The sequence below is a fragment of the Nipponia nippon genome, unplaced genomic scaffold (genome assembly GCF_047370975.1).
Source record: "Nipponia nippon isolate SJK-2023a ecotype South Korea unplaced genomic scaffold, ASM4737097v1 scaffold_4, whole genome shotgun sequence".
Taxonomy (NCBI): Eukaryota; Metazoa; Chordata; class Aves; order Pelecaniformes; family Threskiornithidae; genus Nipponia; species Nipponia nippon.
Window position 1 is genome coordinate 2,960,659 of NW_028262358.1, and position 24,342 is coordinate 2,985,000.

At 40.0% G+C, this 24,342-nt stretch overlaps 1 long non-coding RNA gene across 2 annotated transcripts in view; it reads right to left on the reverse strand.

Annotated features, from left to right (window-relative positions):
* Positions 1-24,342, reverse strand: part of LOC148053064 (uncharacterized) — a 169,128-nt gene that overhangs the window by 77,978 nt on the left and 66,808 nt on the right. For both annotated transcript variants that reach the window (XR_015708564.1, XR_015708563.1), the window contains exon 2: positions 14,744-14,861. This is a non-coding gene — a long non-coding RNA (uncharacterized LOC148053064). The remainder of the gene's footprint in view (positions 1-14,743; positions 14,862-24,342) is intronic.

Consider the following 24,342-nt stretch of genomic DNA (forward strand, 5'->3'; position numbering starts at 1 on the left):
GAAGAAATAAAATTATGTAAAATAGAAATTAATAGCTAATAAACTTCACAGAATCCAAAAGAAACCTGAAAAGAGAGCCCAGAGATAAGACTATGAGTCGGTGTCTTTTGTGTAAAAGCTCTGTTCTCCATCACTGCATCCATTACCTCCCATGATGCAGACTGAATAGAAGACTAATGCCTATGGGGAAAATGGGACCAGCTATGGTTACGGCTATAGTTTAAGCAAAGAATAACGTGTCTGCATCTGCTATCCTTTTTTGAGTCCTCCCAGACGCGGTGTTTGTATATCCACACAAGTCTCATAAATAGCCAGTTGCTAACTAGAGTTAGCTTCAGGAAGAGCATGAGAACGAGGCAGATGTATGGGGTTATTTCCCCAATATCTTCCCCCAGCCTCCAGGAATTTACTGCTCAGGAATTTCCTGAGGCAAAGGTGATGTCTGTGCTTAACAGCTCCCACCACTCTTTCCGATTGCTCTGTGAACTTCTGTAAACTTTCAGCATTCACAAAGTTAGGTGCATGTGTGAAAGCTACCCCCAGAACACGGAGACTCCAGACAAAATGCAGTCGTTTACTATTGCTGACAAAAGACTAACTTGCTCTGCGTTTCCCTGTAATCACCTGTGCCTGACTAGTACTGAAGAGTACTTCATAAGTATCTCCAAGAAATTAGTGTAATTATTTAAGGGTGTTTGATTGGCATAAAATTACAAGAACTGCTGGGAAGACGATGAGCAGAACCATGCCTTCCTGGCCATCAATCTCTAGAGTCGCGAGCTGCACGAGGTCTCCGACCTCTGTCGGATATCACACTGGCCTGGACAAGATAAAGTGAACTTCCTAATAAAAGAAATTCTAAAATCATGCATAACTGTAAATTTGCCACAAAGCTTTTATTAAGCCAGCTACATTTCTTTCCAAAGCCTTGGGAGCTGAGGAGTCAGACAGCAGCACTAGCGTCGCAGCTGCACAAAGGATCATTTGGGCTGTAGCACCTGAACCTTGAAAGAGATTTCTTTTCTGGCATCTTTTATTTTTTTTTCCTAACAGGTTAAATGTGAAAACTGAGAGAAACTAAATAATGACTTATCTCGTATACACAGTATGGGCTGCTTATGTTTAGGGACATCTGTGAGTGTATTTCATGTAGCAAACATTCCTCATGTAATAACAATGATCTGAAGACTGAAATTTGGTTTTTTTCCCCTTAAAAGTAAATTTAAAAAAAAAAAATCCATTTCAGTTGCAGTGCTAGAAGCCTGGAGGTCAGTTTATTCTAAGTAGGCATCACTGATGGCGGCAACGAGATATTTTAAGAAAGCTCATTTGTCCACAATATCCACAGGCCATCCACCTCAACTATTTATATGAATTCTTCAGTTAGTATATAGCTGGGCTAGCAAAAATGAAAAGTCATATTAGCATTTATCATACACTAAATATTCAATTTTTCAAAAAATAGGAACCAGTGATTTTTTTTTTTGTAAAATATAGGTGCCGTTGAAATCTTTTTTAAAGCATATGTTTAGATACAGTCTTCACTTTTTGATACATACGTTCACCTCACTCTTAGGACACGTGCAAAAATAAAATAAAAACTTTCCTGTTAAATATCATTACAGTGTAGTAATAATGTTTCTAGAATGCAGTTTAAACACCATTTTCAGTGTATGATTCCATTGTCCTGACACTATAATCTCATCTCAGATGTGGTATGGAATTTGTAACATTTTTGTCTGTTTGTGTTTCTGCCTCTTACCTGGTGTTTTGACTCTACGTTCAAGCAATTTTTTCTATCTTCACTTTTATTAGATGGTTGCACGGTTTTTGTTAGTTTTACTTTTTTTTTCCCCCCCTTTTGCACTGCAAAGGCTACAGTTTGCAATGAAATGCTTGATACTGGCACCATTTTTCTACGCCAGCATTCCCTGAAATCTGCTTGACCGGTTTGGGGGTTTTTTTTTGTTTGTGTCTTAATAGCTCAATTTATAGTGGTCTGCACAGATAGAAAACGAGAACCTGCCCACACCTTCCAATTACTAACTGAGTGCTGACACCTTCTCACAGTTCCTCAACACGTCGTAACAGCTCTCAATATTCAAAGGATTACTTGTATTTTAAATGAGAGTAAATCTGTAGCGGTGGCAAACCAATGTGCGTAATTTCACTAGCAATTCTGGATGTGTGTATTTTACAACACTGCATTTTTCCACGCACTTTAATACAAGATTTCTCGATGCTACAAAAGTCACTTATTTCACCACAAGGCAGCGGGGGAACAAAAAATCAGGTGTATCCTGTCTGCCCTCCCCCCCACCCCCCAAAAAAAAAAGAGGATTTGACACTACTGCACCAAGCACTTGGGTTACTACAGATCCCACCCACAAACATGCCTGCAGATGGAGAAAGCACAGTAACGCTGGACTGATTCTATCTACCTAGAATGACCACAAATTCAAAACAAGAGGGCAGCAGCTTACAGTCTTTAGAGGAAACATCTAGTTTCTGTATTTATAAAGTGCCTAGAGCTATAAACCCATAAAAATAATCATTATTCCTTCTTATTCAAATCACTGATAAGTCCGCCTGCACACTTGCAGATCACTTTTTCCAATATAACAATATCTGTTATTGTATTTCTTGACAAAATGGATACTGCAAGTCAACCTTACGCGCCGTTTACAGTACTAGTAAGCGAATCTGTAAATGAGTAGCTGCAGCTGGAGACATTCATCCTATACCAGAAAAACCTGAGCAGAAATCATACTTCACCACCAACTCAACTAATACAACAGCAAACAGAAAAAAAATTATATTATCGGAGCACCTCAGTCATAATTACGCAGTTATTCTAAACCAAATAAACTAGTTCTTGATAATACAAATAGCAGAATTCTGTTAAGAACAGTGCAAATCATGGATGAAACTGAACAATGAGATGCCAGTACAGCTCATCTCCCTCATAACAAATTTCTTCTTGGGATCCAAATAACTTGTATGAGAAAGTAGGTTAGATGTAGAGAGTATTCGTAACAGGATTATATGAAAGAGGAAGGCATGTCACATCTGAGGTAGTCTAATAAGCAAAAAGCTTGGAATATAAATGGCTTGTACAATATAACAAAGATTTTCTGACAAAATTAGATTGTCGTTCTGGAACCAAATGCTAAATTATGAAAACTAATGTCAAACAGGATTACGCAATTTGCCTAATGATCGCAGGTAGGAAAGCCACAGAACACTGTGATCACAGGAAGAAAATGTCTGTAAGTAAACAAACAATAACAGTCATGTTCAGCAACTCTTCTGAACAAAGTTCAGGCTGGCAAAACTCTGGGGCCAGAATCTCCTGCCAGTTATTGCTGTTTCCCTTGGTAATAGCACCACTGAAATCAATACAATTACATCAGGGGAAAGATGAATCTGCCTTCTAGTGTTTCATGAAGTTGGAAGACAAAATTAATGGCAAGCCCTAATATAGTATAATTGACATGAATGCTGCAGAGTCTGTCCCGCACACAGACCCATCAGCTTTGCTCTGCTGGCATCATAAATTGTTTTCAGAGTACAAAGTTAGATACTAAAGGCAGAGAAGTGAGAACATAATTTAATATGAATGACAGAAATAGGAAAAAATATTTAAGAGTTATACTAATAATATCAGAAAAATGTTAATTGTATGATGATGGGTGTAACATTAACTAGATGTTTGGTCTATCCTCAGTATCAGTTTAGAGCATTTGTAACCATGGAAGCTGATTCCAAAATGAGATATTCTGTTTTCTTGATATCATGAGATCTGAATTACAACAGAATTAATCACTTTTTTTTGGGGGGGGGGGTGTGGGTGTGGGTGTGGATTGGGGTTTGTGGGTTTTTTGTTGTTGTTTTGTTTTTTTGTGTAAAGCAGATAACTCACATGCTTTGCTTATCTGGCAACACCTTTTTAAAAAAATCAAATCAGACCTTGAGGTCAGGTTTCAGGGAACATCTTTATTAGAAGGGTGGGTGGCATCCTTAAGACAATTACCACTGATCACCTCTTTAATGGCACTTCAAAACTACTCGAACATTAAAGGAAAGGTCATACAAAGCCCCTGTGTGCCATCTTTCAGGGCACCAAAACTATAATGGAACCATATATATTAACTCAGTCATATAAATTGTTCTTGTTGCTGTTTCTGAGCTGTGGAAACAAATAGGTTTAATGTGTGTTTTAGGCTGTTGAGTGGGATCAGTTAGTTGATTGCTGTTGCAGGGGGGGAGGAAATCATGAGTGCTGCTTGTTATATTTTTCCAAAATTACATCAGGTATAGCTCATGTAAAACTGTTTCTATTATTAGGAAGTATTTTTCTTTCAATACGGTTTTAAGAATTAGAAAGACTTTTATTGTTATTATTATTTTTGCCAAAGTAAAAATGTTGTACCAGTATTTCCCCCCCCCCAGCCCAAATTCCTGCATTTAGCTATTGGAGCTTCTGAAGGAGGACAATCTGCTTTAAATGAGGGTGAGCACATATAGGCTATGTTTGTGCATTCAAATTTTAGCATTTTCTAGAAAAGTTTGCCAGTTCAAAAATAAACCAGGAAGGAATCTTTCCCAGGATGCTGTATGCGATTTGGACAGATGTTAAGTTTTGGCAAGGTTCTCTAGAGGAGAGTAGGAATGGCTGGTGCACACCAAACATCAGTTGGGCAAGTTTTTAGGGATTTCCAAGACAGTTTCTTTTCTTGTAGTTTCCCACTTTGAATAATCAGTCATTTCTTACTTCAAACCTCCACGTATTTCAAACACGTAAGAAGTTAATATGTTGTTTTTTAAATTAACCGTTTGCCCAGCTTGCACTCAGATAGAAGTGGGGGGAAAGCGTAGTATTTATTATTAGAGGTTATCATCGTTCTCTCGTTGCAGTAGCAGAGCAAGATTTAAAATCAGTGCTGATGGGGAGCAGTGACTTCGTGCCACCAAGATGACGACTATTACTACAACTTCCCCCTACCAAAGGTGTTTGGTCAAACCTCTGTACAGCAGAGCCTGTACAAAAGGAGAGAACGGTGGTCATGCAGAAACGTAACACAGATGCGCAAAGGATTTTATAAATAAAATCTGAGATAGTGCATAGGTAACTGCAACACAAAATTGTCTTGGACATCTGTTTATGTAGGAATAGTCCAACAAAAAGCCCGTTATAAAGGACAATAGAATAAAATTGTTGTAATGCTCTATTTCATACACAACACTGCCAATCTAAATGTATGTTCATTGAGCTAATAGATTTTCTGAATTCAAAACTAAGTCCTAAAACATGTAACAGCAGCGCTTAGATTAACATTTGAAGCAAATAAACTTGCTGAAATATTAAACCTTCCATGCATTAAGAATATGGCAGATGGCTGAAAACATCTATGAAAAGAAAGTCTATTCTGCCTTACATTTAGCCATGCCCTGCATCCCTATTGATGAATCTGTCTTAAACATATGTGTGAAAGGGAAAGATCCCTTATGAAGGAAAACTAGAGGTCTCATTAGTCATCAGTAAACGAAGAAAGGGGTGAAGCACTAACGTACAGACCAGTTCTTTCACCCAAATACCTGTGCAACTGCAGGAGTTGGATCTTGCCTCTGCAAATAGCAGCATCATGAGCCACAAACAGCTGTAAGTGGTTCATGTTAACAAGAAACCCTATATTGCCCGATCGTTTTCCTTCTCGACACATACAAACAATAAGGAGCTTAAGAAAAACATACTGTCCTGATTCGAAAACAATGTAGACATTCAGATTTTTCCTCCACAGTTGGGTTTTTATGATAAAAATTCCAAAGTGCTATTTAAAAAAGATTTTGTGCTATTTTTAGAAACATTAAAGGATGATAATTTGTCCTGTTACTGCTTTCTGAAAGCAGTACGCCAAAGACCGAATTCTGGTTTTGCAGAGCTACGGTTAGATTTTTTTTTTTTAACTGTTACCATCATAAAAAAACCCCACTTAGACAATATCTTTCACTGGATCACTCCTCACCCGAATTATTTTCTTTTTGTTTAAATAATTTCTTCACATATTTTTTTCAAACTGTAAGCTTCCGTCAAGGACAAATGTCCACTGAATGCAGTGCATCATCTTTCTTCAATGCTGTCCTAACAAATGTGTGCAAAACTATTTTTCTGCCCATAATTTTACCGTGGTTTGGTATATTCAGCCTGAAATATGAGTTCTTACGGTAGCATATTAATAATTATTAGGATTCTGTATTTTTAAAACACATAACTAACTTGAGCAGTTAATGCACATAAGTCTACTTCATCAATGCAGTATTGAATTTTGAGCACAGCTTTGAGTTGTTGGGACGTATTTAAGATAAACTTCCACATAATCGACATACCACACAGGATTCAGGTCCCCAACACATCATCTGGGGTCATTCTGGACTCCCAAGCAGGTCAGGTCTGCCACAAGTTGCCACTGGTAGGTCATCCATAGGCCACGTTTTGTACTGCATGTCATTCCTTGCAGATGTTTAGGCACCTGAATCATTCTCACTAGCAAAGGATGAAAGATAAGACAGAGATCCAGCCACACAGCAGCTGATATTGTTGACACACATGGTACTTGAAGGTGTAAGAATGATACAATTTAAGGGTTTCTCATACGCTCCAATGCACACAGAAGTGGCAGCAAATTTTGAATGCCAATTCATGTTGTGTCCACCTTGAAGGATCGAGAGACTGAGGGGTTTCTACTAACGGTCTAAGACTGCGTGAACTTCAGCTTGGCTCGCAAGTGCTCTCTGCTAGCGAAGAAGAGAGTGTTAGAGGCCGTACACGCAGTCAATGCAGTGACCACCTCTGCACGACTCAAATACTGCATGGAGGAACAGCCTTTCTGAAGCTGTCCAATACGGGTCAGCAATGGGACAGATCTTTACAACGCTGTAAACAAGTCATTTTGCCATCTTTGTAAGTTTACTGTTATTCTAATGTTTTCCAATGCATCCATAGAGATGCCTAAGACCTTAACTCACTTCTCATTTGTGGTTTTCCCTCTATGGCTGAAAGGCTTTTAGGCTAAGCCTGGAGTTTTGTCTTAACACGCCAGAGACTGACTGCAAAAGTGGTCACATCCATTGTACGTTTCAAGTTTAAATTGAAGAACTATTATTTACATTAAGAGAGAGAGAATGGCAGAGAGAAATGTAAGTCTGAAAAATCAACAACAAATGGCCAGGAAGCAAATTAGCCTAGAAAAAACTCCTTTTCAAAAAACCAAAACCAAACCAACAACTCAACCATATATATAATAGATGTACGTTACATATCTACAATGTGATCTAGCCCTGAGCATGTCGCCCCTCGGGGGGGTTGGCTGCCAGGGCTCAGACCAGCTTCGAGACAGTATGACTGCAGCAGCCCCTCAGAACCCTCCTGGCCCCAGGGCTGCCAGAACAGATCCTGCCCCAGTCTCACATGCAGTAATATATGACTGTAGTTTGAGTGTAATAATTTCCATTTGACACATTTTACTTCTAAGAACCACCCCATACTTTTAAGAAAGGTCACTTAGCTCTGTCTGGGAAATTCTCAGTCATCAGGAAGCAGGTGCAAAAGGCCTGTGTCTTTACATATGTACGCTGAGAAGGGGAGAAAATGGGCTGTCTTCGAGACCATCGGAAGAGACAGAAGTAGAGGTGACAGTGTAAGTATTAGAGGCGGAATGACCAGTAATGTCATTAATGTAAGGTTTTCTCCAGCTAAAAATCGATTATGCAGTCATTTCTCAGGAAGATCGCTTATGAACTCAATTCAGATAATTTTTCATGTCCTACAGGTGGAAGCCATGCTAATAGACGGAAATGAGGGTTCTCCCCAATTGATGATGTGAATATTAAGGAGAATTAAAAATTCTTTCTTTGGAAGAACTGATTGAAACACCTGTGACAGGCACCTCTGCAGGGCTGGTTTAGCATTAAACTGAAACTCACCCAGGCTCTTTCGACCACAGGGTATACTGCAACAAAAGCTGCTGTATCTGTACAGTCACTCAAACCTAAACAAAACATTTTTTCATTCAGCATACCAAAAACTAGATCATGGAAGACGACTCATCCCTTCTCTGAGTATTTACTGTTTGCTGGGCAATGAATTCTGGCTCACTTCTATTGCTGTCTGAATGAAGGCTGACCCTGAAATGACCAAACCAGTAGCCTAAACAGCCATGGAAATAACTTAAGGCATTTTCACCCTCCATTTAGTTTAGATGTTTCTTACTGTTAGAACTGCTATTCCTACAGGATTAATTATAAATAGTTATCTACTGATATCTACAGTAATACATTTTGCTTCTGAGCATGCACCACTGAGTTTTATAATGGGTTGTGTATACACTGCAAATGTTAAACAATATTTTCATTGATAAATGACAGGCAACTTGTATTTGCATTTCCTGTGAGATTTAATGATGCAGTGGGATAGCTGTATGGAAACTGGGAATTAATATTAAGACTCAGTGCCAAAGCCACCCCCAGGACAGCAGGAGAATTGCTCATTAACTTAATAGAATTTGAACCCATTTACTCTATGCTATACTTTGGTTTTGGGGATCAAAAGTCACTTTGTTTTTCCAATACCCTATGTAGAAACCAAATTGAATAGCATAAGTATTGCTTCAACTCTTCTTTCTCCAAATTCTCCATTTTTCTCTCCAGAAGCAAAAGGTTCTTCCAGCTTCCCAGGTTGCCTCAGAGCCTTCCCCTGCCACCGGCCGTGGGAAGGTGATGCTCTTCGATGCTCTTCCACGTGTGAACCGGTAGCAATACAACTGCTTCACCCTCACAGACCAACTCAGCACCACGTCCGCACACCCGCTGAGCCGATTTCCTCCTCTCCACCGGCTCCTGAGCGGCACTGCACTTTTGGGAGCCAAAGCAAGCGAGTTGTTCACACCCATAGGCAAGTTGAAGCAGAATTAGGGGAAGCAAAAGAAACCAATCGAGGGAAGTGATCCTGCCCCACATCCATCACCCAGAAACACTTTGCTCTAATGATGCTTGTAACACTTGCTTCAAGAGTGCTTAAAAGCTTTAGGAAAGCTGCTGTTACCTAGGACACGCGTCTACTCAAGAGTTAGCTGAAACTTAAAGCCGGGGACGGTAGCAGGAATAGAACTTTTTCATGAAAGCTTCAGTTTATTATTTGTAGAATGTCAAAAACCAGACAGAGAGGAACTAGAAAAATCATTTGCATTTTAGTTGCTGAAGAGTTTTACTTTCACAACCAAATTAAGGTATTCTTCTCTCTTTAATGCCAAGTCCCTCCAAGACTACTGAAAAAAAAAAAAATCTTGCCATGTTTGCAAGCTAGAACATATTTCTAAATGATGCCCTATATTCCTCAGCCTCCTCATTTTTCATGGTAACCTAGAAATTTATTTTCAAAGTTCAAGGTGAAAGAGTTAAACAGCCACACTTCCAACCACATGGAAGCTTCAAACTTGTTTTTGGTTTCTCCCCTCTCTTCCTGTGAGCCTTGTCCATGGCACAATCTGCTGAATTCATTTTGCAGTGATATTTTAGTGTTTCTTCTCTCATAGAATTTTAATGTGTTTAATCTGACAAACTTAAATCTAAAATATGCACAGACCCATTTTTCTGAGTTTTTTTGAAGTCTTAGAGCCCCTGCCTTACATACTCTCCCTGAAATCAATGCAATTACACCTGATAAAGATTCTCCTCATGTAAATTAGAAGAAAATCTCTCTCAAGTTGAATATTTCCAGTCCTCTGTAAGTGGACATACAATGGAAGGCAGTGTCACGGAAAATGAAGAGTTAAAACAAGCTTCCTGAAAGGAGAAATTTGCATATGTTTGATGGAGCACTGGCATTGACCAAAAATAAAAATGATTCCTGAAAAAATGGTATCTTCACACTGGTGATGCATAACACAAGGAGTTTTCACGTTGCCGCCAATGGGAACAAAACTGCGCAGGGGAGCACAAATGCTCACGTCTAACCTAAGCTAGGACCTTCCCCGTGGCCCAGGCCTGTTGCTGCATGACTTGCTAGGAACACGCAGGAGCCACTGCGTACCCGTTTGGACTAAACCTTATCAAAGACATAAATACATATTGCTTTAACATTTGTTACGTCAGCGTAGCATTTGTAGACATTTACTACGGAAAACAGATTCCTTTAACAGAGGCTTACAAATGGAATTTAGAAATTATTTTTAACAACACTCATCATCAAAAGTAATTTCTGTCCGTGATATTACTAACCCAGCACCAAGTACCACACGCTACCTGCACCCCACACAGCATTCCCACTGGTATCAGCAGACAGAGCACTCTAGTGTCTGGTCATTAACGGACTTGTTTCATTATGTAGTGTGTAAATGGGTTGAAATCAAAACCGTATTTAAACGGTGAGAGTGAAACTGTGTGCAACCCCAAATTTCATGGTTAACTGTGTGTAACTTAAGCAGTACTTCAGTGCTATCTGGAAGCTAACGTATGTTTATGCTTCGAAAATTGACAAAGAAAAAAAATAATACCTTCAAGAGCACTTGTACAGCAATTCTGCTCTCAGGGTGAAATTTACACCTGTGCAATAAACCAGTGCAGCCTCAAACCCCACGCAACATGGAACTTAAATGGAATTTCATGGCATCTAAATCTTTGCAGTATCTCTACACAGGCCAAGTTTCACCACTTTCTCTTCAATCTCATTCATGTGGACTTAAAAATTATTTTACTTTAGTCAAAACAAAGATACTTTACATTTTGTTCCACTTTCTGCAATCCAGTTCATGAAAAAGTTAGCTTACATTTTCCCCTCCTACATGTGTAACTTGTCAATCAGAAGCAATTTGTTTTTTCACAAATTATACTTCGGCACATAAACATATTCAAATGTTGAATTTGTCTAGGCAAAATCCCTGTCTGGCACTGCTACTTCAGCCATCTTAGTGTGCAGCAGATGCAGGAGTTTGAACTAACCTTTCCCCAAATGCAGGTGTCCAAGCATCTGACTTCACTGGAGCAGTTTGGGGTTGCCTGTGCTAACTGCTCATGGAGGAGGCTGGCCTAACCGTACATTCGGGTTTTCAACAAGAAGGTTTGTCATTCAGGTTCCTTTCTCAGTATATTAACATCCCTGCTTAAAACCAATAAATATCGAAGTGAAGCTTTTAAGTACGCCAAAATGAAGATTAAACACCACTAGAAGTGTGGTGCTGAAAAAAAAATATTACTGTTATTTCTTTTTTATTAACAGAAGTGTTGTCTTGTGGATAAGGCCCTGGGCCTGAAAGAATTTAGATTCATTCCCTGTGCTGTCACAGACCTTAGCTGTGACCTCTGGCAAGTCATTAAATTGCCTTGTCCTCAATTTCCCCCTTTGAAACAGGGACAGATGCAGCTCCATCTGTACTAAGGGATGTGCAGCCATGTGGCCACAACCACTTCATGCAACAGGGACACATGAGTCAGTGCAGCAGGTACTACGGAGGAGGTGTCATTCCTATTACACTATTCATGGAGGAGGTGTAATTCCTCCTTAGGACCCTTTACCCTCCAGTAGAACAGTTCCCCCATAAAATGGAAATCTTCATCTGTCTTCTCCAAATCTTTGTCCAGCTTGCCAATTTACCATTTCGGACCAAGAGTTTTTCCCCATCATGTACATGCAAAATGGGCCTTATCCACAGTTTGCACGTACAGGCACCCCATCGCATGCAGTAACAATAAACAAAAGTTTGATTAACCCATCTCTTACCTGTACATCCACTGAAACGGCTCAATAAATGGCACCTGTCCTAGCTAAGAGGAGGTCCTGGCACACTCGTTATTCAGAACAAACTCCTCCTTCCTGGTACAGGAGATTACATGAGGTGGGTATAGCCCCAGGGCTGCAAATGCCAATCTCTTTTTCTTAATAGCCGGCTACTTACGGAGGCAAAAGGCTCTGGTGCACACCACAGCTTGGCTCTTAAACGAGCTGCCATTTCCCGGAAGGCCACCAATTCTGAATGACAATGTACAAATGGGCAAACGGTGACCTTGTGAATGCAACTCCTTCCAAATACCGAACGGCCTTAACAAAGCCCGTATAAGAACAGGCTATCGTTTCACTTAAGTGTGCCTGTTCAGACCTGAGGACCCATAACAAGGGCTGCGGAGGGAAAATATGCAAGAGAAATTGTTCTGTGTCTCAGTAAAAGACACATGCAATCACAAAAGAGGAAAGAAAGAAGAGGTAATTCTGAATCTTTTATCTAGCTGAAAACTGACCTTCCTTAGCTTGAAACTGCCTGTAGGAGTCCCAGGACAGGTTGTTCTGACATTCTTTTAACATCGTTTCATCAGCACAGCCAAAACTAATCACAAGAATATTACCCGATGACAGGTGCATTTATTCTGTCAATTAAATCAGATGGTTAAATCGAAATGTGCCCCAAATCTCTCTTGTTTGCATTATCCATATTGGCATTTCTTGGCTGTGGTTCATTGCTGGCTGGAAGTCATCCAGCCCCTGCAGAGTCACTTTGCAATACCGTGCCAGCAAGTTTCCATGCTCTGCAGCAGCGGTTACCCCGAGACCAGAGTGGTCCTACAGGACTGACCTGAAATGTTACATTGTTTCGCTAAGATTTATTTAAGGAAGGAAAAAAAAGAAGAAAAAAAAAATCCCTCTCAGTGAAGGAGACTTAGATCAATGCTTTTGAAATGGAAAAGGATATATCACTGCACACCTAACCACTAGTGACATGCATGCATTAAAACAGAGAACGGAATAGAGACTTTTGACATTACCAAACGACTACTATGTAAGAATACAAAGTAAAGTCTAACCTCATTTTAAGATACTACTTTAAAATATATTTTCTGTGGGGCAAAAAAAAGAGATGATGTTCCTAATCCATCGGAAAGGTGAGAAAAGCAATGGACATTAAGGTATAACTGCAATAGAAATCAACAAGAACTGAAGCACCATCTCCTACCACCTAATTACCCAAGAAGTCTCCAAGCAGAGGGTTAGTTTACATAAAATATTTGCTGCAATGACAGTTGCAGTGGAGCAAGCTAAGGATGCGGCCAAGTTTTTCATTTTGGTTTTGTGGTGTACATGCCAGTGTATGTCAGCTGAGATTTCTCTTCCCTGTAGTAGCGGTGGCTTTGCATTACCTAAAAATTAGACCTCTTTCCCAGTTATTTGCATGTTAATAATTTGTTGAGTGCTCAACTCAGCCTTTTATTAAAGAAGTGACACTCCTTTTTGTCACCAAGGAGAAATGCACCACAGCAGGACGCTCAATCCCAAGGCAACATTATTTTGGCAGAAGAGGTAGACAGTTTGCAGTTTCAGCTCCCCAGGAAACACCCATCCACTCCTGATCCCTTTCCCAGCCTCCAGCCCCGTCCTTTGCCACCATATCCATTCCAGTTTGGAAGAATCCCCTGCTGCCAGCTCTTCTGTACCAGAAGACAACGCAGAACATTGCTAATTGCAGTCCCCTATGAAAATATGGGTCCAACCCCAGAACTATAGTGGGGATACGTGGAAGGATAAATACATATAAGCATTGTTTTGTTACATATTCTCTTAACTTTGGCTTGATAGCTTGAGACATTTCCCCTGCACTCTGATTTTGCAAGCGTTCACACACTCATCAATTGGTGAAACTACCAGCAAGATGGGTCTCTTGAGAGTTTCCATGTAATCAGGTAGACATCTTTTACCGCTAGGTTTTTAAAACTTGTTACTTTGTTGAACTGAGAAAAAACAAGCTTAATCTGGCAATCAAGAGTACAACTCACAGGAAAGCTGATGAGAATTCTGAATAACACAGGATATAGTCCTATCAAACATCCGTGAACAGTACACGTGTATTTTTCCTTTCAGTGTATGGTATCTATCTAGGCAGCGCTGAGTCCTGGAAAACATGCTAGTCAGCAGTTTTTCCAAAGCATTACGTTTCTCAGACATTAAAAAGGATTTAGTTGGTCATTTCCCACTGGCTCTAGAGGGGCCAGTGTGGCTAAGTCCACAAAAACACTTTGAAACTTAAGGAATGCAATTTAGCTTTAACCTGAAGTTCAGCAGTTCCGTGTAAGGCTTAGGGACTACAAACAAAGAATAAATTCTTGGTTTCCTGAACTGTCCCATTTATCCAAAAGACCAATCGTGTAATGCCATACTTTCATGCACACCCAGATTTGGCTGCCTACGTTCGAGGCCATCTCAGATATGCTGCAGCTATGTAACCTTGGATCAGACTGCTGTAAAAAGAGCAGTGTGAGGAAGAGCTGTGAGAAGCCTTGGCAGGGCCTCCTCCTCTTTGCTATATTTGTAGGAGCTGCATCTGTGATCAGGAGGTCCAGATCTTCCCCTCAGTCCTCACCTCAGCTATACCACAGGTGGTTCAGGTGATCCTGAACTAACTTGCCTTCCAGGCTTGACCTCAGCCTGGCCACTTTGCTGTGGATTTGTCTGGTGATCTGGTGTTAACCCTGCTTACCATCACTGGACATGACCTTTTCCTGTCACCAGGCCAGAGCTGACCTTGGCTTGCTCTGGTGCTGCAGGACTGTGCCCTTTATCCGTGAGACCACTGCCCCTACCAGCCTTGCTGTCACCCTCAGCTCCTGGCTGGCCTGGAGCAGCCCACCACCGCTGCTCCCTGGCACAGAATAAACACAGTATACATTTCTGTCTTGAAAAGAAAAAACATTAAAGTGAAGTCACCTTTGTTCCAAAGGTACCGGAGCTCCACACGGTGTCATTCACAGCAGCACGTGCCTCCAAACACGATGAAGTGATGATGGCACAGGGAAGCAAGAAGGCTTATGTTACTGCAGTGGTCCTGAAACAAAATAAAAATGCATAATGCATAATTAACCATTTATATCAATTTCCCATTATTCACTTTTTATGAGAAGCATCATAACAAGGCTCTACTTATACTATAATATTAAATGCCTGAAAATCAGTTCATGACCCATTTTCTGATTGATGTGGTTTCACATTCCAAAGCAAGTTATAAGCTAATAAATATCATAAATCTAGTTATTATCATTTAAAGACAGGGATTAACAAAAAACAGGTGCTTATTATTTCATCCTAAGGCCAAAGTAAATTTTTATATCTGTCCTAAATCCAACAGGATGCAAGTACAAGTTTTTGCACATAAGCATGAAATTGTAAGACTACAGCTTTAAAGCGGCAACCACACATTGGTTTTTAACAAGAGAAAGCTATGTAGAACAACAGGACTCTATATTAAGGGTGACACCACTTATCTTCTCAGTGCTGTTCCCAACGCCTTTTCTTTCTGCTCTAAATTGTTTTGATACTACTTCCTAATTAATCTATCTTTAAGAAAGCCAGTAATATTCAGCTAAGTAAATTATCTTTATTTCCCTAGCTGTGTGCTTTCATCAACAATGTTAGTGGGGAATTCTGTGAAGTGTTGTAAATATACAACAGGAGAATTAAAAAAAAAAAAGTATTTTTTATGTGCACATGTAGGTCCTAGGATCAACACAAGAGAGTGCTTTAGCCACCTGAAAGATAAGGATGCTTACAATTTTTTTTTAACATAACTACTTAAGTTGAAAGGCTATTCAGGCCTGCAACGTAGCTGGTCGGAGTTGTGTGCGCAAACAACGTGCTTTTACAATTAATCAGTCACAGTAATTTTAAAGCTTAATCAATGGACTAATTAAAAAAAAGGTTTAAAAGTTGCCTGTTCTTGTAGCTCCCAAAAGTGTAGGAAAAACATTAATGGGTCATTCAAATCTTAAAATGCACATATTTTCACCATTTTTAACCAGTTCCACTGGTCAGATACATCCTTACTTTATGTGTCTCTATATATTTCAGAGAGTTATCCCCATATAAAAGAATATTCAACTCCCCCCCCAACAACTTATGGGTAAATTCTCTTTATTTTAGTGTCACATAATAAAAAATAACACTCCCAATTGGGAAACGGTGTGGTTTTTTAAGCCAAAATATTAAATTTTGCTGCTGAGAGACCTTAACAAAGAGTTGGTGTAAAAGTGCTATTCTCATGCAAGGCCATGCAGAGGAGACAGTAGAAATACATAAGAATAACCGGAGAACAAGCGAAGCACAAGTCAAAGCATAATTACCCTCTGCTTTCATTACATAAAACCATAGCTTTCCTGAGACACTCACTAATATCTATGATTTTAAAAATAGTGTAATATGCATTGTACATTTATTCCTCTAACATAAATTATATATCTGTTAAATTACACATTGTGTTTAAAAAAATAAACCCCCAACATATACGATGTTTTTATTTTATCCTGCACTCCACATGCTTCTGATCTACCAATAAAGCTAATGCCCATTTAGGGGAATATGTTGCGGGATGACAGTACAGCAATATTAAGTAAGGCAACCATATGTTTCCTCCTTTTGCCATACTGTTTGCGACTGCCCCTGACTCTTGGTGGATTAGATCCCTCATCAGTTTGCCTGGTGCTGATGGAATGCCTTTTGCAGGTGTTTTGTTGATATAATGCAAGACAGATTTCAAAAAGCTGAGCTCCCTAGTGCATAAAGCAGCATTAGCTCCTTGTTTTCCCTTATGAGGCAGCCCACAGAGGTCTGCTCTAGGCTCTTACTTTACAAAATAATCTTAAATATCATCATCCAAGTGAATGCCTGCACCCCGAATACCTAAAAGAAGGACTAGGATATTCAGACCCACAAGATTTTGATCATATTTTTGGTTTTGTTTTTAGGTAATCAGTGAAAGCCAGGTGACGATAGACTGATATTATCACATACAGCAAAGATTTCTTCCAACAAGCTTCCCCATCTTAAATGCTGAGGACTACCCACCTACAGCACACCAAGTAACGAATCTTTAAGTACAGTGAGAGTCAAAGCCTCATTTAAAGGTACCATTCCATTTTCATTCAATTTTTGTCCAGCTTGAAAAGCAGCAATGAGGTAAAAATGTATGTAAAGCAAAGAAGTGTATCGACTAAAAATCTACACTAACTTAACCCACCAGCAGAAACGATACCGTCCTGGGGAGATTTTGTGGGTTTTCATGGTTCTGAAGACCCCCACCTCTCTGTGCTCATTCTCTACACGGATGAAATTGTAGATGCACGGTGTCTCAAAGAAGAAATCAACAAGAGGGACAAAACAAAACCAACGCAAGTGGAGAAACTCTAAGTTTATATTTTTATGTTAATGTGCTAGTAAGAAAAGGGCCTCATTTGGGAAGTCATTAAAAAAAAAAAAGCGTTAACAGATCTCCAAGTTAGAGCATAGAAGCTTTCTCCGCAGATGGAGGATTTAAAAGAAGTAAAATGATAACCACATAGTCGAGAGACTAGAAAAGAGACCTTGATGTTTGATAGTTGTAATAACCTGCAGAGTGCTCTAATGGCTCAGGGATCAGGTGCAGAACTACAGCAATAACAAGAGCTGAATAATTATCTCAGCCATATCTGTATAACCACAGTCCCAGAGTATGAACTATATAAGGAGGCTTCTGCTGCCTCTCCAAGATTTCCTGAAATGTTAAATCACTGAATTGGGAGCACTTCCAGCATTAGTACTGCCCAGTTAGAAAGAAATAAAGCCCAGAATCCTCTAGTGGCAGTTCTAATGTCTTTGTTAATTATGAATTATGGGTAAACATGCAGACTCACAGAGGTCACGGCTGTCAGCAACAATACTTTTCAAGAAGGATTTTTATGAGGGTCTTTTTCATTTTGCCATAATGTCCTTTATATATACATAAAACGCACCAAGAATACAAAAAATGGTGTTTGTTTTTAGGGAAGATGTAATTATTTTTCACTTGTTTTCTACCCCGTGTACAGTCACGTATCCGCTGCCAGTACGACCCAGTTCATAACTATAAGCTCCTCTGCGAATAACAACAGCTGTACAGTTCCAAGGACCAGGCAGAACGAGTCACCGGGGCTGGGGTTAGGTTAATGATCAGACACTCTGTTAACAAGAAAGTAGTGGTTTTCGCAGGGAACGGCCAGTCAGGATCCCATCAGCTGTAGTCACCTTTCACACACAATAGAGAAACAAAAGCTGCATACAGTATGCTTGATTAACCTCACTTAAATGGCAACGCTGATCTCAAATCTGTCCCAGGAGTGTATATAAACAGGATTAAAATTATATTATGTGTGGATCCTACCCAACAAAAGCAACTGGCACAAAATCATTTTAATTAGGTGGTAGCGGCTGTAACTCATTCAACTTTGGCATTAATTCTTCTCTGTCCCATCAAAGAACTTTTGGGACTCACTAAATTGTGGAAGGAATAAAGGAGATTTAGAGATAACATTGAACAACATGTTGCTGTAATCGTTGGCTAGTTCGTAAGAAGGCTACATGGAACTCGGAGGACAACATTAAAAATAGACGTGTGAAATTCTGCATGGAGGGTATAATCTTACAGTTTGTAAGGTAGGTGACAGCCTTGTAAGAAATTACATTTGCAATGGAGGTTTTATATAAGTAAAATTCAAAGGATTCTTGTCCAGTTTCTAAGAAACCTATTACTGCTAACCGAGTTGCTTGAAATCTCTCCCCAAGTTGAGAAAACATGAGACCTTCAATGACATGCGGTTTCAGCCCGGTTCTGAGCCCATGAAAATAAAATTGTACAAGATATCTTTTCAGGACTGCAGTCTTTAACGAAATGCAAAAGGAGAACTTTCTTCTGGCTCTAGATACGTTTTCCCCATTTTGTGGGGAGAGTGTAATAATAACAAACTATCAAGCATATGATAGTTCTTCTGCGTCAAAATACGCTGAACTCTTATAAACCCTTGTGAGCACACGTACAATAGCTACAAGTCTACTAATGCTGCTATGGTTTGCATTTATCTGTACTCACTCTTGTGTTCCAAGGAAGCCAAATCTCAAATGCAACCTTCCACAACACGCATTTTTTTTTCCAAAAATGACAAATATTGTAGAAAAACAGAAACAAAAAAAAATATGAAAATTAATTTAGAAACTTGAACATTTGTCACAGCACTGTCAATGGCCAATAAAGTTTAGTCCTCTAGACTGTGATAATCTTGAATGGATGAAAAGTTCTCAACTATACCATATCAGAAAATACAGGTTAGATATTTCATGTGGTTGATTTATACTGACTCTCATGATGTGACAGAAATCTAACCTTGTCCTATACAACTGGCATTAGGAAATTAAGGTCAAAATTATTCTGCCTTTTTTATCAGAGGTAAATTCCCCCCCCCCCCCCCCAAAAAAAATTTGTTAGCATCAACCTCTCTAAGTTGAAGAAAATCTGGCAAAGGAGGGGGTAACTACAAAGCCTCTGCACTTTCTTGGAAGCAACAACAATTGCAGAAAAAAAAAAAAAAAACAAAAAACCAAAAAACCAGAGAGGGTGAAATCCTTATCACTTTCCTTGGCACAGACTATAAAACCATGTAATCTGCAATATATTCCATAGGGGGCACATTGGCAACATGGGAATGTCATAAGTAGAAAACCATATTTTTCATACCAAAATATCACTTGCAGGTAAGAAGACTGACCATTATGTTACATAATAAAGATAAGTCATTTGTACTTGAATAGTTAACAGATGGACTAATTAGAGGCTGAATTATTTGTGGTATAACTGATAGCTGGTGAAATCAAGGTTACTGAGGGAAATGGACTTGACTTTGGAAAAAACAGAGGGTGTTTGCAGGGCTAAGGCAAACTGCTTCTCAAAAGAAAGGCTTAACAAGCAATGAAAGAACAGAAGTGCATCTAATTAAAAGGCATACCAAGGCATGCAGAGAGAATGCAAGGGTAAGCAAATGGCAGAGACCACATTTGTGTGCAATACATGAAGGCGGCAAGTGCGGAATGATATATAGATAACCAGCACGAAGGGCGAGGTGTCAGGCAGGTAAAATAAGCTTCCATCTTGAATAGATGTGTTATTTTTGGCAAAACAGTACACAAATATATGCAGGCACATATAGAGAAAAACAAAAATGCAAAGAGGACAGGAGCTATCTGTTTGGAGGCATCTCGGAATAGAAATATTGTACAATGACTTGGTTCGAGACACAACAAATATAAGGACAGAAGTGGATTTTAACAGAGCTGTTCAACATCATCTCATTTAAAATAGTTTATTAGCTTGCATGATGACCTTTGGAAATATCTCCTCCCCCCAAATTGCCAGTATAAAAAAAAGCCCATGGGAGAGATAACATTGCTACGTAGGTAGGTATCATTGTTTAACCCAAAAACGCATAAAGGGCCTAAAATGCAAAACGCACAAGCAAGCTGAGAATTATCCTTCTACGCTGGCATCTACTATTACATGTTCGTGGAGCCCTCATGTAGCTGAAACCATTACTGTCTGGGCTCACATAGCACAGACAATGTTAAGAATCAAAAGGAAATACTTATAATTGTTATACTTGCAAACCATTTTGCAGCTGTAGCTCTGGCTCGGCGCTCGTCAGCAGACTGTAGAATCCACATAGGAAACTTAAGAATAAACACTATTGTGTGCAGCATCACCCAGGCTTCAAAAATTATCATGAAATTGCAAGATGCTATCAACAGAGATCTAAACTAGGAAGGACCTTTTAGTGGACACGCATTTGAGAGCACTTGCAAGTAGTAGAAACAAAGCTAAAAGGAGTGTAAAATCGGCCAAGTACTATCTATTTCTATAACAAATTTGACAAGCCCAGATGAGAAGCACAAAGTGACTCAACCTTACAGAAAGCTTGAGAGAGTAATTCCAGATTACTGGGCAAAAAGGAAAAAAAGCCGATGCACCTCCAAGAATACATATAGACACATACACACACGTGCATGCGTATTGAGATGATAAAGATGAACATGCTACATATAAAGGATTCCTGCACAAAGATGACCATGCCATAATAGCCCACAGCAGGAGTTCAGAAACCTTAGGCATAAACCACAGTGCCCATTTTGGGCATTGGAAAGGCAAGAAAACAGCCTAAGGTCTCTTATTTAATCAAGTTGAATGATGCCACAGAAGGTTAAGGGTTAAATCCAAACTCTAGTGTAAAGTCAATGGCTGAACTACAGTGAAGACTTCCCTTTAGGTACAAAATGCACTGGTGTAAATACAACACCACACACTCACTGGAATCACACCACATTCCCCTGGGTTTGAAGCTAAGATAGTGCATTTTTCCTGCAGTTCAGTGAAGAAGGTCACCCCTTGATAGCGGGCTCATTTCCACAGAGTTTGGTCTAACACACCATGGACACTGATGGTGTCTTTTCATTGACCACAATGGGCTTTCAAACAGCATTTTTTTGCATTTCTAATTGAGTTGCCGAATGACGCTGTAGCAGGAATCTAACAACACTTTATAAATCATATTTGTTTGGAATAGGATTCCTGATGGGTTAATATCTCCTAAAGAGGCCACGATTGCTTTCATTTCTAGGTTGCACACAACATCTAATCCTCCAGCAACATGTTATTTAGGGGCACTGGCTCAGACACATCTCTGAGGCCCCAGACACAAAAAATCCCATTGTGCCGGAATTCAGAAAATTTGTTGACCCATAAAATACAAGTGGAACTGAAGTAGCTGTAAAAGTTATAGAAGTAGTACTTAGAAAAGTGATAAGAGTAATTATAAACTAGTCCTAAACAAAACAGCAAAACATTACCTCAGATGTACCCTTTCTTACCCCATACCCAGCAAAGACAAAGCTTTGCAAGGAACATATTGGATACGTCATTTTGCCCATGGCAAAATAGATGCAGGGAGGCTGTCCAGTCTCGTCAGTTGATCCTGTTTCTTGGCAGAGCCCCTGATCTCAGATATGGTTCCAGAGCTGTTGATCTGTCTCATGTAACCAACTATGCAAATAGTTAATTTTTTCAAGCTGACAACCAAACTTCAAAAAACCTCACAACAATACTAGTGGCTTGGATCAACCCAAGAATAGTCTTTGCAGCAAAACAAAATTACCATTTCACACTCTAAGAAGGAAATTAGATTTGTTACAAAATGAAAGCACTTTGTTGCAAAATGTAGAAAGGAAACATTTCTAGGGTGGGTGAAAAAAAAAAATCCATTGAATCTGAACTGAATTCACAAATAATTTTGGCTCCTCGACTTCACACAATAAGCCTCTTGGCTGATTACTGCAATTCTTAATTAGGAATGAAGCCGCACTCACTGAACGAGGGCAAGCATATATATCACAGATGTTAACACCCTGAGGAGCACACACTGAGCACTCTTATTTCTGTACTGACTTTCCCCCCGCTAAACTTGGCGTATATGAACATCTTTATCCTGGGAGAGGCCAACCATAGTCCATGAGACCGGCCTTCACCAGCAGAGACAATACCTAGCCTGCAAGGGGAGGTGCCACAGTCCTGCTGCCAAAACTGCCTGGATGGGAGACTGGCCGCAGCATACCGCAGCTCTTTCCTTCCACACACCTGCATTTCCTTCTCGAGAAAACTGAAGTATGAAGGAAATGGGGCCTCACCCAGCATATAGTTAGGCTGCGAGAGAGAATATTTCCCTCTAAGATTACTTACTTTTCTGGAGAAAAGTGAGTATGAGGGACGAGTAGAAAAGAAAATATCACAGCAGCAGGTCCTCAGCTATGGGACTCACTCTGACAAACAGAAGAATGAACAGGGAGTAACTACATTAAAAACTAGATGCCAACACATCATCTAGATCTAGCTTTTCTTTACAAAGTAGCTCAGATGCATACACATGCACACATGCTCAAGTCAGATATTCACACTTACAGGGAAACAAACACACAGAAAAGGTTTACTCAAGGAGGATGAAAAGGAAGACATGGATGGAGAGGAACAAAACTGCTATTCTCGTTTTGAACACTTGGAAATCAGGACCAGAATAAGATCGGCGTAGTTAGGCTCTGACCCTTTTTAAAGCACTCCAAAATGAATGGGACTCCTTAAATGCTTAAGTTAATCATACGCTGAATCGAGGTTTTAGACTGCAAGCTGATCTGTCCCAGAAAGATACCACAGGGATGGCCTGATTCCCTCAAGCTGGACCACATTTGCACCACAGCAGCACAAGTGCAAGCCAGCAGACTGATAGGAGGCTTCCCAGTGCTGTGGTCACAAGCTCCCTGCCAGCACCTGACAATGCTACGCGAGACGGGAGGCAGCCGCAAACAATGTCAGCTCTCACCGGGAAAGCACCAGTTCAGTGTGATATTCTTATTGTCTTCTCCTGCTCCCATTGCTTCCCCATTTCTCATTTTTGCTTTATCCCTTTTTTGTTTTTTGTTGCCTGAATGTACTTCTATAGTCCCTTGCCATGGCAACACCTGCAGGTGAAGGCAGAGCTCATCATCCACAAGCTTTGCCAGTGCTGAAGAGGTAACTAATCACTCTACAAGTACAGAAGTGCTATCTCCAAGATACCCATGAACAATTTGCAAACGTGGGTGTCCCTGAAGCACCAGCTTCTCACAGGTGTTTAGCTTGCTTCTGCGAACGTCAGTAAAAGCACTTTTTCCCCTGTTTGCATCTCATCATGTACCTTGCCTGTGCTACTTCACACAGAGCTGAAAACTCACAGCCTAACGGGGCTAAGGAGACAAGTCTCTTCTGCATCGATTAATATGTGACAGGCATTAACAACAGAGAAGGTGCTTCAGTGCTCCCAAAGCCCGAGAGTTTGCACCGACACCGTCAGGGGAAGCTCAGCCACTGTGACTGGATCAGAGAGTGACCAAATCGCTGCTTAAAACAGCCTTCGGGTCTAAATCACCGTCTGCAATCGCAGGTACCGCACGCGCTGCCAAAGGGCTGGAATACTGCAAATATACGCCACGGCCTTTAGTCATCCAAACGCTTAGGTGGATTTCAAAAAGAAGCCACTTGAAATCTTAACAGACCTACCCCTAATGACAAACCACAAATTTGTTACCACGGCCGTTTGAGACCATGTGGCGGCCTAACTTCCAGGATTGGGAATCAGCGCAGGCAGAAAAACCTAGCGTAACCTACGTAACCTTCTTAGAATAACCGTGTCTCACAAGAGTGCAAGGGGAGATACACAGCACACAGGGAGGCATAACGTGTTCAAATATTTTGTCAGCCAAAGAAGAAATTCGCATTCTTCAATAGTCATCAGCCATTTAAAAATCTTCAGGCTAGGTTTTGGTCCAGCTCACCACAGCTGAGAGGTAAATGACACAAACTAGTGCCTCGGCTCAGTAGTTGCTTAATTTTTTATTGTAGTGGGTTTTCATATACGTAAGCGAATAGATTTTTTTGCTTTAAAAAATAAATACTT